This window comes from Ranitomeya imitator, chromosome 3 (assembly GCF_032444005.1).
Source record: "Ranitomeya imitator isolate aRanImi1 chromosome 3, aRanImi1.pri, whole genome shotgun sequence".
Taxonomy (NCBI): Eukaryota; Metazoa; Chordata; class Amphibia; order Anura; family Dendrobatidae; genus Ranitomeya; species Ranitomeya imitator.
Window position 1 is genome coordinate 839,952,373 of NC_091284.1, and position 16,774 is coordinate 839,969,146.

Sequence of the window (16,774 nt, forward strand, 5' to 3'; positions counted from 1 at the left end):
TCGGCACCCTTGACCGATCTCTTAAAGGAAAAGAAGTCAGTCATGGTTCGGTGGAACCCCCAGGCGGAGGAAGCGTTCCAATCTATGAAGTTGTCATTGTGCGGACAGCCCATCCTCACTAGCCCCAACGCCAAGAAAGACTTCATTGTACAAATGGATGCCTCGGATATAGGTCTAGGAGCTGTTCTGTCACACGAGATGAACGGAGAAGAACATCCGGTCGCCTACTTGAGTAGGAAACTTACCACGGCCGAATAAAATTATAGCATAGTGGAGAAGGAGTGCCAGGCTATTAAGGGGCCTTGTAGTCAATATGTTATTATTTGCTCGGGCGACAGTTTCGCTTGATGACAAACCATTCACCCTTGGTATGGATGAGAAATGCCAAGGAGAGGAATACTTGGGTCATCAAATGGTTCCTATCACTACAAACTTTTAGCTTAATGGGGGAACATCAAGTGGGGAAGTCATAGGGAAATGCGGATGCCCTGTCAGGGGAGGATATATGAGGCAATGAGGGAGATGATATACTAGGGCCGGTATGTGTCCCTCAGGATGGGTAAAGATGTATTAAACCTGCTGGAGCGCAAAGTGTTTACAACAAAACACCTGTGAACTACAAGGCAAAGTAAAAGTGAGTATGGTTTCGGTCAATATAGTTGACCAATTCAGATTTCAGGAAAACCTGACATGGGCTATTATTTTTTGAATGATTTACAGGTTTGGTAGTGGGGCGAATCCCTCTCTCCACTCTGGGTTTTGGGAGTGGCTCTACGTCCACGATTCCCATTTAAACTGTCAGTTTTGTCTTGGGTGTGTCAGTTTTTGGTTTTGTAAACTGCAGAGCAGGAGGCTCTGTGCACCCAGGCCTATCTGAAGCTAACACTGAGCCAGGAACTTCAAGCAGGTGAAAAACCCAAGAGATACGGTGGTACGATAGCCCACGGCAACTGGTTTGGTCACGGACTGTTTGGAGAACCAAGCTGTGAACCAGAGAATATTGTTTTTCCGGTTTTTGTGAGTAAAAAGGAAAAGGGTGAAACTCGGTCAAAGGAGCGCCGAAAGCAAACTGACACCAGAACGGGGTTTAAGCCACATCGCTCTTCAACGGAAGTACCGTCTTCATCAGGTGGACACTCACCAGGGCTACCTATCCAGCGCTCCAAAAGGACAGGGCAGGGCAGTGGGGTACTCAGAGCTGGGTCCTCCAGTTCTCGTCGGGGATGTCACGGTGGCCTGACCCAGTCCGTGGCCCTTTGAGGGGCGTCCAATAAAAGGACGAAAGTTTATAGGATAATGTTTGTGACACCACCTGTGGTATTCGGTCAGGGTGACGGACGCTGCTTAGGGGTCCGCTGGGGTGATGTTATGGCAGCTAGATGGTATACCTTCCCACAGGTGAAGTGTATCCCCAGGGCTTCCCGGTGTGTAGATGGTGGATGGTGAGAGGCACAGTGAATAACGAGGACACAAGGTTGCAGTCTCTTTACCTTTACTGAAGGCTTCAGCGTCCACAGTCCAGAGCACCAGATCACAGGGTAGGCATAGTCCGGCCGGTCTGAAGGCAAATCCAAAGTCCCCTGATCCAGGTGGAAATCAGTAGCCTTCCTCTAGCGCCTGTTATGATCCGGTGGTTTGGACAAATAATGAACCTGATAGTTACTGATAATAAGGACGAGCTCTGGGACGTGGGAACTCTGCTGACCGCAATCCCTAAACCTATCAAAACACACTAGAAATAGCCGTGGATTGCGCCTAACGCTCCCTATGCAACTCGGCACAGCCTAAGAAACTAGCTAGCCCTGAAGATAGAAAAATAAAGCCTACCTTGCCTCAGAGAAATTCCCCAAAGGAAAAGGCAGCCCCCCACATATAATGACTGTGAGTAAAGATGAAAATACAAACACGAGATGAAATAGATTTAGCAAAGTGAGGCCCGACTTACTGAACAGACCGAGGATAGAAAAGGTTACTTTGCAGTCAGCACAAAAACCTACAAAAGACCACGCAGAGAGTGCAGGGAAAAATACCTTCCACACCGACTCACGGTGCGGGAGGCGCCCCTCTGCGTCCCAGAGCTTCCAGCAAGCAAGGCAATATTGAGAAAAGCAAGCTGGACAGAAAAAATAGCAAACAAGCAAAATAGCACAGAGGAACTTAGCTTCTGCTGGAGCAACAGGAACTCAGAACGATCCAGGAGTGAACTAGAGCCATAGTACAACATTGACAGCTGGCATGGGGCAAAGATCTAAGTGGAGTTAAATAGAGCAGCCCACTAACGAATTAGCCTCGTCACCTGTGGAAGGAAACTCAGAAACACCCACAGGCACCAGAGAAAGTCCATGGACAGAACCAGCCGAAGTACCATTCATGACCACAGGAGGGAGCCTGATAACAGAATTCACAACAGTACCCCCCCCCCTTGAGGAGGGGTCACCGAACCCTCACGAGAGCTCCCAGGCCGACCAGGATTAGCCAAATGAAAGGCACGAACCAGATCGGCCGCATGAACATCAGAGGCAAAAACCCAGGAATTATCTTCCTGACCATAACCCTTCCACTTGACCAAGTACTGGAGTTTCCATCTCGAAATACGAGAATCCAAAATCTTCACCACATACTCCAACTCCCCCTCAACCAACACCGGAGCAGGAGGGTCAACGGATGGAACCACAGGCGCCACGTATCTCCGCAATAACGACCTATGGAGCACATTATGGATGGCAAAAGAATCTGGAAGGGCCAAACGAAATGACACAGGATTGATAACCTCAGAAATTTTATACGGACCAATGAAACGAGGCTTAAACTTAGGAGAGGAATCCTTCATAGGAACATAACGAGACGACAACCAAACTAAATCCCCAACACGAAGTCGGGGACCCACACAGCGCCGGCGGTTAGCGAAACGTTGAGCCTTCTCCTGGGACAATGTCAAATTGTCCACCACATGAGTCCAAATCTGCTGCAACCTATCCACCACAGTATCTACACCAGGACAGTCCGAAGACTCAACCTGCCCTGAAGAGAAACGAGGATGGAAACCAGAATTGCAGAAAAACGGCGAAACCAAAGTAGCCGAGCTGGCCCGATTATTAAGGGCAAACTCAGCCAACGGCAAAAAGGACACCCAATCATCCTGATCAGCAGAAACAAAGCATCTCAGATATGTTTCCAACGTCTGATTAGTTCGTTCGGTTTGGCCATTTGTCTGAGGATGGAAAGCCGAGGAAAAAGACAAATCAATGCCCATCCTAGCACAAAAGGATCGCCAAAACAAACAAACTGGGAACCTCTGTCCGAAACGATGTTCCCCGGGATGCCATGCAAACGAACCACATGCTGGAAGAACAATGGCACCAAATCAGAGGAGGAAGGCAATCTAGACAAGGGTACCAAATGGACCATCTTAGAAATGCGATCACAAACCACCCAAATGACTGACATCTTTTGAGAGACGGGGAGATCCGAAATAAAATCCATAGAAATATGCGTCCAGGGCCTCTTCGGGACCGGCAAGGGCAAAAGCAACCCACTAGCACGAGAACAGCAGGGCTTAGCCCGAGCACAAGTCCCACAGGACTGCACAAAAGAACGCACATCCCGTGACAGAGATGGCCACCAAAAGGATCTAGCCACCAAATCTCTGGTACCAAAGATTCCATGATGCCCAGCCAACACCAAACAATGAAGCTCAGAGATAACTCTATTAGTCCATTTATCAGGGACAAACAGTTTCTCTGCTGGGCAATGGTCAGGTCTATCAGCCTGAAATTTTTGCAGCACCCGCCGCAAATCAGGGGAGATGGCAGACAAAATTATCCCCTTTTTGAGAATACCTGCCGGCTCAGAAACACCCGGAGAGTCAGGCACAAAACTCCTTGACAGGGCATCAGCCTTCACATTCTTAGAGCCCGGAAGGTACGAAACCACAAAATCAAAATGGGAGAAAAACAACGCCCATCGAGCCTGTCTCGGATTCAACCGTTTGGCAGACTCAAGATAAGTCAAATTTTTGTGATCTGTCAAGACCACCACGCGATGCTTGGCTCCTTCAAGCCAATGACGCCACTCCTCGAATGCCCACTTCATGGCCAACAATTCACGATTACCAACATCATAATTGCGCTCAGCAGGCGAAAACTTTCTAGAAAAGAAAGCACATGGCTTCATTCCCGAGCCATCAGAACTTTTTTGCGACAAAACAGCCCCTGCCCCAATCTCAGAGGCATCAACCTCAACCTGAAACGGGAGCGAAACATCTGGCTGGCATAACACAGGGGCAGAAGAAAAACGATGCTTCAATTCCTGAAAAGCATCCACGGCCGTAGAAAACCAATTGACCACGTCAGCACCCTTCTTGGTCAAATCAGTCAACGGTTTAGCAACACTAGAAAAATTAGCGATGAAGCGACGATAAAAATTAGCAAAGCCCAGGAACTTTTGCAGGCTCTTCACAGATGTTGGCTGAGTCCAATCATGAATGGCCTGGAATTTAACAGGGTCCATCTCGACAGTAGAAGGGGAAAAAATGAACCCCAAAAATGAAACCTTCTGAACTCCAAAGAGACACTTTGACCCCTTCACAAACAAGGAATTAGCACGAAGGACCTGGAACACCATTCTGACCTGCTTCACATGAGACTCCCAATCATCCAAAAAGACCAAAATATCATCCAAATACACAATCAGGAATTTATCCAGGTACTTTCGGAAGATGTCATACATAAAGGACTGAAATACTGATGGAGCATTGGAAAGCCCGAATGGCATAACCAGGTACTCAAAATGGCCCTCGGGCATATTAAATGCTGTTTTCCATTCATTGCCCCGTTTAATACGCACAAGATTATACGCCCCTCGAAGGTCTATCTTGGTAAACCAACTAGCCCCTTTAATACGAGCAAACAAATCAGATAACAGCGGCAAGGGGTACTGAAATTTGACTGTAATTTTATTAAGAAGGCGGTAATCAATACAAGGTCTCAAAGAACCATCCTTCTTGGCCACAAAAAAGAACCCTGCTCCCAACGGTGATGACGACGGACGAATATGGCCTTTCTCCAAGGATTCCTTTATATAACTCCGCATAGCGGCGTGTTCTGGCACAGATAAATTGAACAATCGGCCCTTAGGAAACTTACTACCAGGAATCAAATTAATAGCACAATCGCAATCCCTATGAGGAGGTAGGGCACTGGCTTTGGGCTCATCAAATACATCCCGATAATCCGACAAAAACTCTGGAACTTCAGAAGGAGTAGAAGACGAAATTGACAAAAATGGAACATCACCATGTACCCCCTGGCAACCCCAGCTGGACACAGACATAGATTTCCAGTCCAATACTGGATTATAGACCTGTAGCCATGGTAACCCTAAAACTACCACATCATGCAGATTATGTAACACCAAGAAACGGATATCCTCCTGATGTGCAGGAGCCATGCACATGGTCAATTGGGTCCAGTACTGAGGCTTATTCTTGGCCAAAGGCGTAGCATCAATTCCTCTCAATGGAATAGGATGCTGCAAGGGCTCCAAGAAAAATCCACAGCGCCTAGCATACTCCAAGTCCATCAAATTCAGGGCAGCGCCTGAATCCACAAATGCCATAACAGAATAGGACGACAAAGAGCAAATCAGAGTAACGGACAAAAGAAATTTAGACTGTACCGTACCAATGGTGGCAGACCTAGCGAACCGCTTAGGACAATCGGAGATAGCATGAGTGGAGTCACCACAGTAAAAACACAGCCCATTCTGACGTCTGTGTTCCTGCCGTTCAGCTCTGGTCAAAGTCCTATCACACTGCATAGGCTCAGGCCCATGCTCAGATAGTACCGCCAAATGGTGCACAGTTTTACGCTCACGCAAGCGCCGATCGATCTGAATGGCCAAGGACATAGACTCATTCAGACCAGCAGGCATGGGAAATCCCACCATGACATCCTTAAGGGCTTCAGAGAGACCCTTTCTGAAGATTGCTGCCAGGGCACATTCATTCCACTGAGTGAACACAGACCACTTTCTAAACTTCTGACAATATATCTCTGCTTCATCCTGACCCTGACATAGAGCCAGCAAGATTTTCTCTGCCTGATCCACTGAATTAGGTTCGTCATAAAGCAATCCGAGCGCCAGGAAAAACGCATCAACATCACGCAATGCCGGATCTCCTGGCGCAAGGGAAAATGCCCAGTCTTGAGGGTCGCCACGTAATAAGGAAATAATGATCCTTACCTGTTGAACAGGGTCACCTGAGGAGCGAGGTTTCAAAGCTAGAAACAATTTACAATTATTTTTGAAATTCAAGAACTTAGATCTATCACCAAAAAATAAATCAGGAATTGGAATCCTAGGCTCTGACGTCGGATTCTGAACCACAGAATCTTGAATGTTTTGTACCCTTGTAGTGAGATTATCCATCCAAGAGGACAGACCTTGAATGTCCATGTCTACACCTGTGTTCTGAACCACCCAGAGGTAAAGGGGAAAAGAGAGACAAAACACACTGCAAAGAAAAAAAAATGGTCTCAGAGCTTCACTTATTCCTCTATTGAGATGCATCAATACTTTTGGCCAGCTGTACTGTTATGATCCGGTGGTTTGGACAAATAATGGACCTGATAGTTACTGATAATAAGGACGAGCTCTGGGACGTGGGAACTCTGCTGACCGCAATCCCTAAACCTATCAAAACACACTAGAAATAGCCGTGGATTGCGCCTAACGCTCCCTATGCAACTCGGCACAGCCTAAGAAACTAGCTAGCCCTGAAGATAGAAAAATAAAGCCTACCTTGCCTCAGAGAAATTCCCCAAAGGAAAAGGCAGCCCCCCACATATAATGACTGTGAGTAAAGATGAAAATACAAACACAGAGATGAAATAGATTTAGCAAAGTGAGGCCCGACTTACTGAACAGACCGAGGATAGAAAAGGTTACTTTGCGGTCAGCAGAAAAACCTACAAAAGACCACGCAGAGAGTGCAGGGAAAAATACCTTCCGCACCCACTCACGGTGCGGGAGGCGCCCCTCTGCGTCCCAGAGCTTCCAGCAAGCAAGGCAATATTGAGAAAAGCAAGCTGGACAGAAAAAATAGCAAACAAGCAAAATAGCACAGAGGAACTTAGCTTCTGCTGGAGCAACAGGAACTCAGAATGATCCAGGAGCGAACTAGAGCCATAGTACAACATTGACAGCTGGCATGGGGCAAAGATCTAAGTGGAGTTAAATAGAGCAGCCCACTAACGAATTAGCCTCGTCACCTGTGGAAGGAAACTCAGAAACACCCACAGGCACCAGAGAAAGTCCATGGACAGAACCAGCCGAAGTACCATTCATGACCACAGGAGGGAGCCTGATAACAGAATTCACAACAAGTCCCTCCCTGCTGAGCTTCTCGGTGAGGTCCTCACAACTGATGTTGGTGTTCTAGATGTTATGTCTCTTTCTGTCTGTCCCCCAGATGGTATGGATAGGACAAACCTGTATGACTGATGGCCTGAGGCTTTTTACAGGGACCCTACGACGCCCCAGCCCCCACAAGTTGCCACCGTGCCTCCTGGGTATGGGTTGGGCAACTAATATGGAACTAGCTGTCCTGCCAGTCTCTGAAGCAAGGCTTGGAGACGATTGCTCCCTTGGTGTTCTGGCTACTGGCTTCTGCGCCCCAGAAGGAGGCAGCCTCTTACAGGGCAGAACTCCTTCTGGTTTTCTCTCCTTTCGCTATGACTTCGTGTCTCACTCTCAGCAACGCAATTCCCTTCGTGTCCTTTCTTAGGATTCTGCCGCACGTGGGGCAGGCGCAGCTCTGTGGCCTTCTGGCTAGGCCCCTGACAGGATCCCACCCCTTTCAGTGACCTCTCTGTCTGCAGCTGTTTGATGTTCCTCCTTCCCCCTGTCTGCCTGACAGGTGCTGCCTGGGTGAAGCCCAGTCAGCTTCTGACTCGGTCAATGCCCAGTCAGCTTCTGCCTAACTTCCTATCCAGACCACCAGTTTTACCCAACTGTGAGGAGTGCCCTAATAGATAGGAGCATAGCTCCCCCTGGTGGACTGGAGTGTGAAGTGTGATGTGTGGTTTGTGATACCTGGTAAGGTGATCTCCTTTATTGCCATCAGACGTAACATCACTCTCCCTGGTGGAAGAATGACATTACTGCAACGACCAGGACCCTGGGGCGCTGCAAATCCGCCTTTTACTGACTGTTTTCTGTAATAAATACATTTTATGTTGAACTTTCCATGGTCCCTGCCTATCTGTCACACTGTGTGAACACTGCTGCACTACAGCTCTTTTTGAGGGAAGGAGGTTGTTGGCCAAAAATATCGCAATACATGATCTCATCCATCCTCCCTAAGGTAAGATGTTTCCCCCACCACACTTCATGGTTGGAATGGTGTTGTTGGGGTTGTACTCATCCTTCTTCTTCCTCCAAACACAGCAAGGGGAGTTCATACCAAAAAGTTCTATTTTGGTTTCATCTGACCACATGACCTTCACCCATGTCTCCTCTAGATCATCCAGATGGTCATTGGTGAATTTCAGATGGGCCTGGACATGTTCTGGTTTGAGCAGGAGGACCTTCCGTGCCCTGCAGGACTTTAATCCATGGCGGCGTAGTGTGTTACTAATGATAATGTTTGAGACTGTGGTCCCAGCTTTCTTCAGGTCATTGACCAGGTCCTCCCGTGTAGTTGTGGGCTGATTCCAGACCTTTCTTAGAATCATCCTTATCCCATGAGGTGAGAACTTGCATGGAGCCCCAGACCGAGGAAGATTGACAGTCATCTCGTGTTTCTCCCATTTTCTAATAATTGTGCCAACAGTTGCTGCCTTCTGCCTAAACTGCTTTCCTATTGTCCTGTAGACATCCCAGCCTTGTGCAGGTCTACAGTTTTGTCCCTGGTGTCCTTAGACAGCTCTTTGGTCTTGGCCATGGTGGAGAGGTTAGAGTGTGATTGAGTGTGTGGACAGGTGTCTTTTATACAGGTATCGAGGTCAAACAGGAGCAATTAATACAGGTAATGAGTGCAGAATAGGAGGCTTCTTACAGGAGAACTAACAGGTCTGTGGGAGCAGAATTCCTGCTGATTGGTCGGGGATAAAATACTTATTTCATGCAATAAAATGCAATTTAATTATGTAACAATCCTATAATGTGACTTTCTGGATTTTATTCTTAGATTCAGTCTCTCACAGGTGAAGTGCACCGATGATAACAATTACAGATGTCTCCATTCATTGTAGGTGGGAAAACTTGTAAAATCGGCAGAGTATCAAATACTTATTTCCCCCGTGAGCAGAATCATTCGTCATTGTTCTCCTATTGCCAGTGGTAATTACACTAACGACTGCTCGTTATGTTCAGGGGCCTCGGGGAGGAGACCACCAACACTGGCCCCGCGCCGTGGACACACGGGCATCATGTGACCTGTAGGGCGATGCCCCCGAGGGGTCACAGCTGCCTTATATCTACACCTTCCCAACCTGCCCTCATGGCCCACAGCAGCGACCATCATCATCCTCCTCGTCAGGGCGAGCGGTGAGTAATATGCAGATTACATGGCAGAGGTGATGATGACGAGGGATGATGAAAGGGATCACACTCACTTCTCACCCAGATCGCAGAGCGTCCGAGACAAAAATCCTCAACGCTGAGGCTCCGGTCACACGGTCAGTAAGTGCTCAGTAAGTGGTTAGTAAGTGGTCAGTATGTGCTCAGTAAGTGGTTAGTAAGTGGTCAGTATTCACATCAGTATTTGTGGCCAAAACCCGGAGTGGAACAACATCTGCACCACTTCTGAATAATCACCCTCCTGGCTACAAATACTGATGAGAAATACTGACCACATACAGATAGTGTGATGGCAGCCTGACATCCACAACCAGGAGCGACGCTGCTACACGATGAGAGTGGTAGTGCTACATTATAACTGAGCACCACACACAACAACGAGAATGGAACCACAATTTACTGTATATCACCAGACCCGAAAAGCCGAGCGCAACGCATCATACAACTACCATGTAGATGTCACCTGCAGTCCTATGTAACACCACAGATAACACAGTGATATCTCTCTGAGTACAGATAATGTAGTAGATGTCACCGGCAGTCCCATGTAACACCGCAGATAACACAGTGATAACTCTCTGAGTACAGATAATGTAGTAGATGTCACCTGCAGTCCTATGTAACACCACAGATAACACAGTGATCACTCTCTGAGTACAGATAATGCAGTATATGTCACCGGCAGTCCCATGTAACACCACAGATAACACAGTGATAACTCTCTGAGTACAGATAATGCAGTAGATGTCACCTGCAGTCCTATATAACACCACAGATAACACAGTGATAACTCTCTGAGTACAGATGATGTAGTAGATGTCACCTGCAGTCCTATGTAACACCACAGATAACACAGTGATAACTCTCTGAGTACAGATAATGTAGGAGATGTCACCTGCAGTCCTATGTAACACTACAGATAATACAGTGATAACTCTCTGAGTACAGATAATGTAGGAGATGTCACATGCAGTCCTATGTAACACCACAGATACCACAGTGATAACTCTCTGAGTACAGATAATGTAGTAGATGTCACCTGCAGTCCTATGTAACACCACAGATAGCACAGTGATAACTCTCTGAGTACAGATAATGTAGGAGATGTCACATGCAGTCCTATGTAACACCACAGATAACACAGTGATAACTCTCTGAGTACAGATAATGTAGTAGATGTCACATGCAGTCCTATGTAACACCACAGATAACACAGTGATAACTCTCTGAGTACAGATAATGTAGGAGATGTCACCTGCAGTCCTATGTAACACCACAGATAACACAGTGATAACTCTCTGAGTACAGATAATGTAGGAGATGTCACCTGCAGTCCTATGTAACACCACAGATAACACAGTGATAACTCTCTGAGTACAGATAATGTAGTAGATGTCACATGCAGTCCTATGTAACACCACAGATAACACAGTGATAACTCTCTGAGTACAGATAATGTAGGAGATGTCACCTGCAGTCCTATGTAACACCACAGATAACACAGTGATAACTCTCTGAGTACAGATAATGCAGTAGATGTCACCTGCAGTCCTATGTAACACCACAGATAACACAGTGATAACCCTGAGTACAGATGGTGTAGTAGATGTCTCCTGCAGTCCTATGTAACACCACAGATAACACAGTGATAACTCTCTGAGTACAGATAATGTAGAAGATGTCACATGCAGTCCCATGTAACACCACAGATAACACAGTGATATCTCTCTGATCACAGATAATGTAGTAGATGTCACTTGCAGTCCTATGTAACACCACAGATAACACAGTGATGTCTCTGAGTACAGATAATGTAGTAGATGTCACCGGCAGCCCCATGTAACAGTCACACGCAGTGTAGGACAAACTAAGTGCAACACAAAGGGATTAGGGAAGGGGAACCATACAGTAGGGAAGGGGGAAGTGGAGACCCCTAGACTGATCTAACATCACCCTGTGTCTCCTACCGTCCCTATATAGGTTCCGCACCTATCAGCAAACAGGATACCTATTCCCTGTGTGACCCTGGCAAAATGCCCTACATAGGGAAGGACGGGTTGAACGCTAGTCAATCTCACTAACACTAAAGACAGTAAGGATAAATTAAACCAGGGGGACACTTAGCTTGAGTAGACTCTGAGAGAAACAGCGACGCGCTCCAAGCTCCAAGACATCGCTAGCAGGCTGCTACAGCTCCAAGCTTCAACAGAGAAGTGCAAATAGGAAATATCACCCACCTCTCCCAAAAGGAAGTAGTGAGTTATAAACACCGAGGTCCAGGTGTGGCTAATAGCACCGGGGCAAAGCGAACAGCCAATACCTTCTGCAGACAGATGCAGTGCAACGGTCTGCAGCCTCTGACATATCCGTGACAGTACCCCTCTTCTACGAGTGGCCTCTGGACAGTCAGGACCAGGTTTCTCAGGATAAGAGGTGTGTGGAAGCAACGAACCAATCTGGGGGCTTTCACCTCTGATGCAGAAACTCACATCATTTCCTCTGAACCATAACCCCTCAAAAGCAGCAAGTATTGTAAAGAACGACGACGGATGCGAGAATCTACAATCCTCGAAATTTGAAACTCTAGGTTTCCATCAACCATAATTGGGGGAGGCGGTAGGGGAGAGATCTCAAGGAGTTCCACATATCTCTTGAGCAAAGGCCTGTGAAAAATGTATATCTTAAGAGCCTGAGGTAGTTCCAGCGCAGGTTATATCTGTAATGTCCGTAAAGCTCTGTGGAATATGATGGTGCTATATACTGTAAGCGAAATAAATACATTAAAAATAGGCACAGCCACTAAATATTGTGAATCTCCTTAAGGTTTGGGAGTTTATCACTTCTTCATACTTTCTTCTCGTTCTTCTTGGACCCTTAGGAGCAGTAAGTGACATTACAGAAATACATCACCAACAGTATAAAAACACAACATCAGAACCATCATCATTATAGAATTACAGTGCCACGACTGTTGCTGGGTGTCCCAGGACCAGGAGCTCCTTCCCTGTCCCTAGCTCATTCTGTTCCCCGGATTCTGATGGTGAAGACGCCGGGAGTAGTGTATAATAGCCATGATCCGTCAAACTCAATCTGACAGGTGCCCCGCCCCTATCAAAGTGTATCAAAATGTGTAACCCCTCCCCTCCCCTTGTCTGACGGCTGGTATCCAGCTGTCCCTCCTTGTTTGATTTCCCCTTTTGATATAGTTTAATATAGTTTAATTTGTTGTAGTTTTGATATTATTCCCGTATTTTGTGGAATAACACATGTTTATAATTATAGCCTAGTCGTGTATTTATTTTACACGTGGTTTATAACACCTTTCTCATTTGTTTTATAATAGATTTTATACGTATCCCCGAGTTTGATTCTGTAAGCTTTTGTTTTATTCACAGTGTATTCATATAGTGGAGAACTTAAAGCTGTTTATATGTGTCTCTACTGAACACTATGGTGAACATTAACTAAATGTTTATTTTCCCAAACAGAGAATCTGCTGTGGGTATTTGCAGTGTATTCATATAGTGGAGAACTTAAAGCTGTCTATTTGTTTTTGTAAATGGTGAACACTAACTAAATGGTGAACATTATCTAAATTAGGTTAACTGCGGTTCAGAGGTTCATAACACCTAGGTCAATTTATAGCACCTAGGTCAAGCAATTGTTGTTGTATTTGCGTACCCCATAAATGTTTATTCTCACAAACAGAAAAGTTATTGTGTCCTGAAGATGGCATCTGAGGTTATTTGTTTTTTGTATTAGCTTTCTCAGAAAACAGCTGTGTTATCTGAGGGTCAGATATTTTTGTACAAACTCATGCTGTTTGGTGATCTTTGTGAAGCAGAACTTTGTTTTATAACACATTTGTACTTGTATTGTACCTGAATTGATATTTGCTTTCTCTTTTTTGTGTCCTGAAGATGGCATCTGCAAAGTTATTTGTTATCTACTGAGGCCATTGCAAGTTGTGTTTATTCACATTGTAGCAGGTTTTATCCTTGTGGCTGCCTTATATACACAGAAGAGATATGCACCAATGTCACAACACAAGTTATAATATGACCCAATGTTACAACACAAGTAAGAAGCGGCGTGTTTTATACGAATAAAAACCAAAGACACGATATTGTAAAAAAAAAATTTAAAAGATTTATTTCTCACGATAAAACAACAGCTCAAATTTTAAGTTAGCTAACAGCATGATGCTGACAAATGCATCTTTGCTGTATCTGATAACGACACGATGAACAAATAACGGCGCCTGAAAATCTTGATGTCACAAAATCTGATACGGCTCGATCATTATTCTGCATGTCAGACGTAAAATTTTGTAAAATCTTCTTAAATGGAAAGCCTCGCGCTATATGGTATAATACATATATGCAATAATGACCGCATACACTGCTATACAAATCTTGAATTTGTGCGCTCTGATAACAATAAGAATAACAATTCTTGTTCAGGAATGTCACAAAAGCGCGTGGAAAGATAATATTATCCGCACGGAAGCCGTAACTGTCAAAAAATATGCCCGTCTTATCGTCGCAGAGTACGATTAATATCCAGTGGCGACCAGCTTGATTCGCCGGGTCTGTATTCACAATATATGCCGCGGGTCTCTGAGTCACTCTTTCTTCCGGCAGCAAATCACACGGAAACACACCGGCGAATATGCGGTCTGTATAATTATCGGTCCGCGCTACAACTGTAAGCTGCAGACTGTCCATCGTTGCTTAATTAAAATCGTACAAGATCTCTCGCCTGTTATTAATTTCCAGAATGGTGTGGTTGACTGCAAAGACAATCATATTTATCGTGTGGGGTGTCGCTATCGCAAAGCGGACTTCAGCACGCAGATTACCTGTTTTAATGAGCGAGAAATGGCCTCCAGGCTCTTGATCAGGCGATAAATCAAAAGCAAATAGCGTGAAGCCAGCCATAAATTCTTCACGATCTATCGCCATGGCACAATCAGCCTTTTGCTTGCCCGATATATGGGCAAGCGCCATATATTCTCTGATGGCTAAATCAGCATTAAAATTAGGATTATAAGGCCTCGCGGGTATCTGCTGACCATCCAGATATAATGCCGCGTGATTGACGTGGTAGTGGTGAAAGTCCAACGGGTTTTTTGTATAAGAACCGCTGAAGCCCTCATTATCTACAAACCCCAATATAACAGTTTTTGGTATCTGTCCTAGGAAGAGGTTCTCGTGGTTCGTGATCCGTGTCCCTGCGGCGATGCTGTACACTTTCAGGCATGTTCGGTCAACAGCGTACTTGGCTGTTGCTGCTAGGAGGGCCTGGCTGTGGCCGATTCGGACAGCCGGTGATACCTGCACTCTTTTCACATAGAGTGCCGCCTGCGAGATTTGTACCTTCAGCGGCTCGGCTTCTGCGGACATGAGGCAGAAAGTATCCTTATTTCTTGACAGTTTAACCTTAAGGTCAAGGCCGTTCAATATTAACTTTGGCTGGTTAAATATATCCCCAAATATGGGTCCCAAAAGGTCGATGGGTTTTGAGCGAGAGGCAGCACTGGCTCTTTTGATAAATCCCGCATTTGCGCCATCCAGGCGCCTGTCATTATGATGCCCCGCAGTGTCTTTATAGAACAAACCGGCTGTAAATTGCGATGCCAGCGTCTGTGAACTGTAATTTAAAAGGGTCTCTATGTAGGCTCTATAGCTGTAGAGATTGTCCGATTGTGAGATAAGTCGGTCTCCCAGAGTAATATCGACCTGGTTAAAAAGAGTGGCTAGAGGGTAGTTTATGAGCGCCACACGCGCACCATCGGCGATGGCCGTATTATCCTGCTTCACGATGCGACAGCTTATGTACAGTAGCGTGTTGTTCAGATCATAATAATAATCACCACTACCAGATATGTAAAACTCCAACGGTCCATTGTCTGACAGAGCAGCAACAGGCTGTACTTCTACAAATAGAGATTTCTCGATACTTGTTTGAGTCGGTGGTACGGCAAAAATATCCAGTTCAGATTTTGCGCACTCTACAGAAGCGTCATGCAGGAAAGCCATGGTAACTGATTAGAAGATGTCGTCCGCAGAGCGTCTTACTCGTTTCTGACGGGGGCGTCTCTTGGATGTAGTTTTATTCATGAGCATCGGCGGTAAAGGAGGGCAAACGCGGCGCTTTCTTTTTTGGGCTTTTTTAGCGACATAGATTATCCCAGAGCCGTCTTGATGGGTTGGCGTATTTATCCTTTTCATAAGGGCAGTCGATGCGGATGTCACGGCATCTGCAGCGATGTTCCGGGCAGCCGTCCGAACGTGTGGTTTTACTAATTCTAAGCCTTTTCTGAAAAGCGGCACGGCGCGACGAAATAAACCTTTAAATAGTCCTGCCAGTCCAGAGCCATACATGTACTCGCTCCCGCGGAATCCCTCTAGACCGTGCCCCGACTGTGCAGTATAGTAGCGGGCATAAACAGCAGGATCTCCATACACCCTTTGGGACAGCATTTTATCGTGTCAATGCTGGCGAGGTCTAAAATGTAATCGCACTATACACTTGCCGTATCTGAATTTAACCGGCGTTCCCTGGTCCGACATGACTGTAATGTTTATGGAGTCAAAGTGTTGCTTGCACAGCGGTATGTAATCGGGCCGTGAGTAGCGCACCGTGACAATATCATTATCATCGCCGCTAACTTCTACGGTTCGTAGCAGTTGAACGTAGCTGTCACCTACAAGTTGATGCTGAATTATATCAGTGTATACAAAAAGCGAATAAAAACCAGCCTTTGAATCGGGGTAAAAGCGGCGATTCCACGGCATTAAAGCAACGGGGGAGTCATCGACGGTCTGCAGGCCGAAAATAAATTTTAACTTAGTACCCAGAGTAAACTGTATAGGGGATGGGTCGGTCAGGATCACCTCGCGGCGTAGCTCATCATACCGTATTCTGTAGGCAGGCGTAGATAAATACAGCGCTTCTATTCGGGCATTGACCGCGCCAACTAGCTTAGGAATGGACGAGTAAAATCCTGATTTTATGTGATACTGTACTAAAGGTTCGCCGTGTTTAGCCGCGTAGAAGCTCCCTTCAAAAGCATCAAACGTGTTCCACGTATGGGGGTACTGTATTTCCGTTAACGCAACCTCATAATCTGCCGAAAGATGAACGGCCCGCGCTAACTTGGTATTGTACTCCGATATTGTGTTTTCAG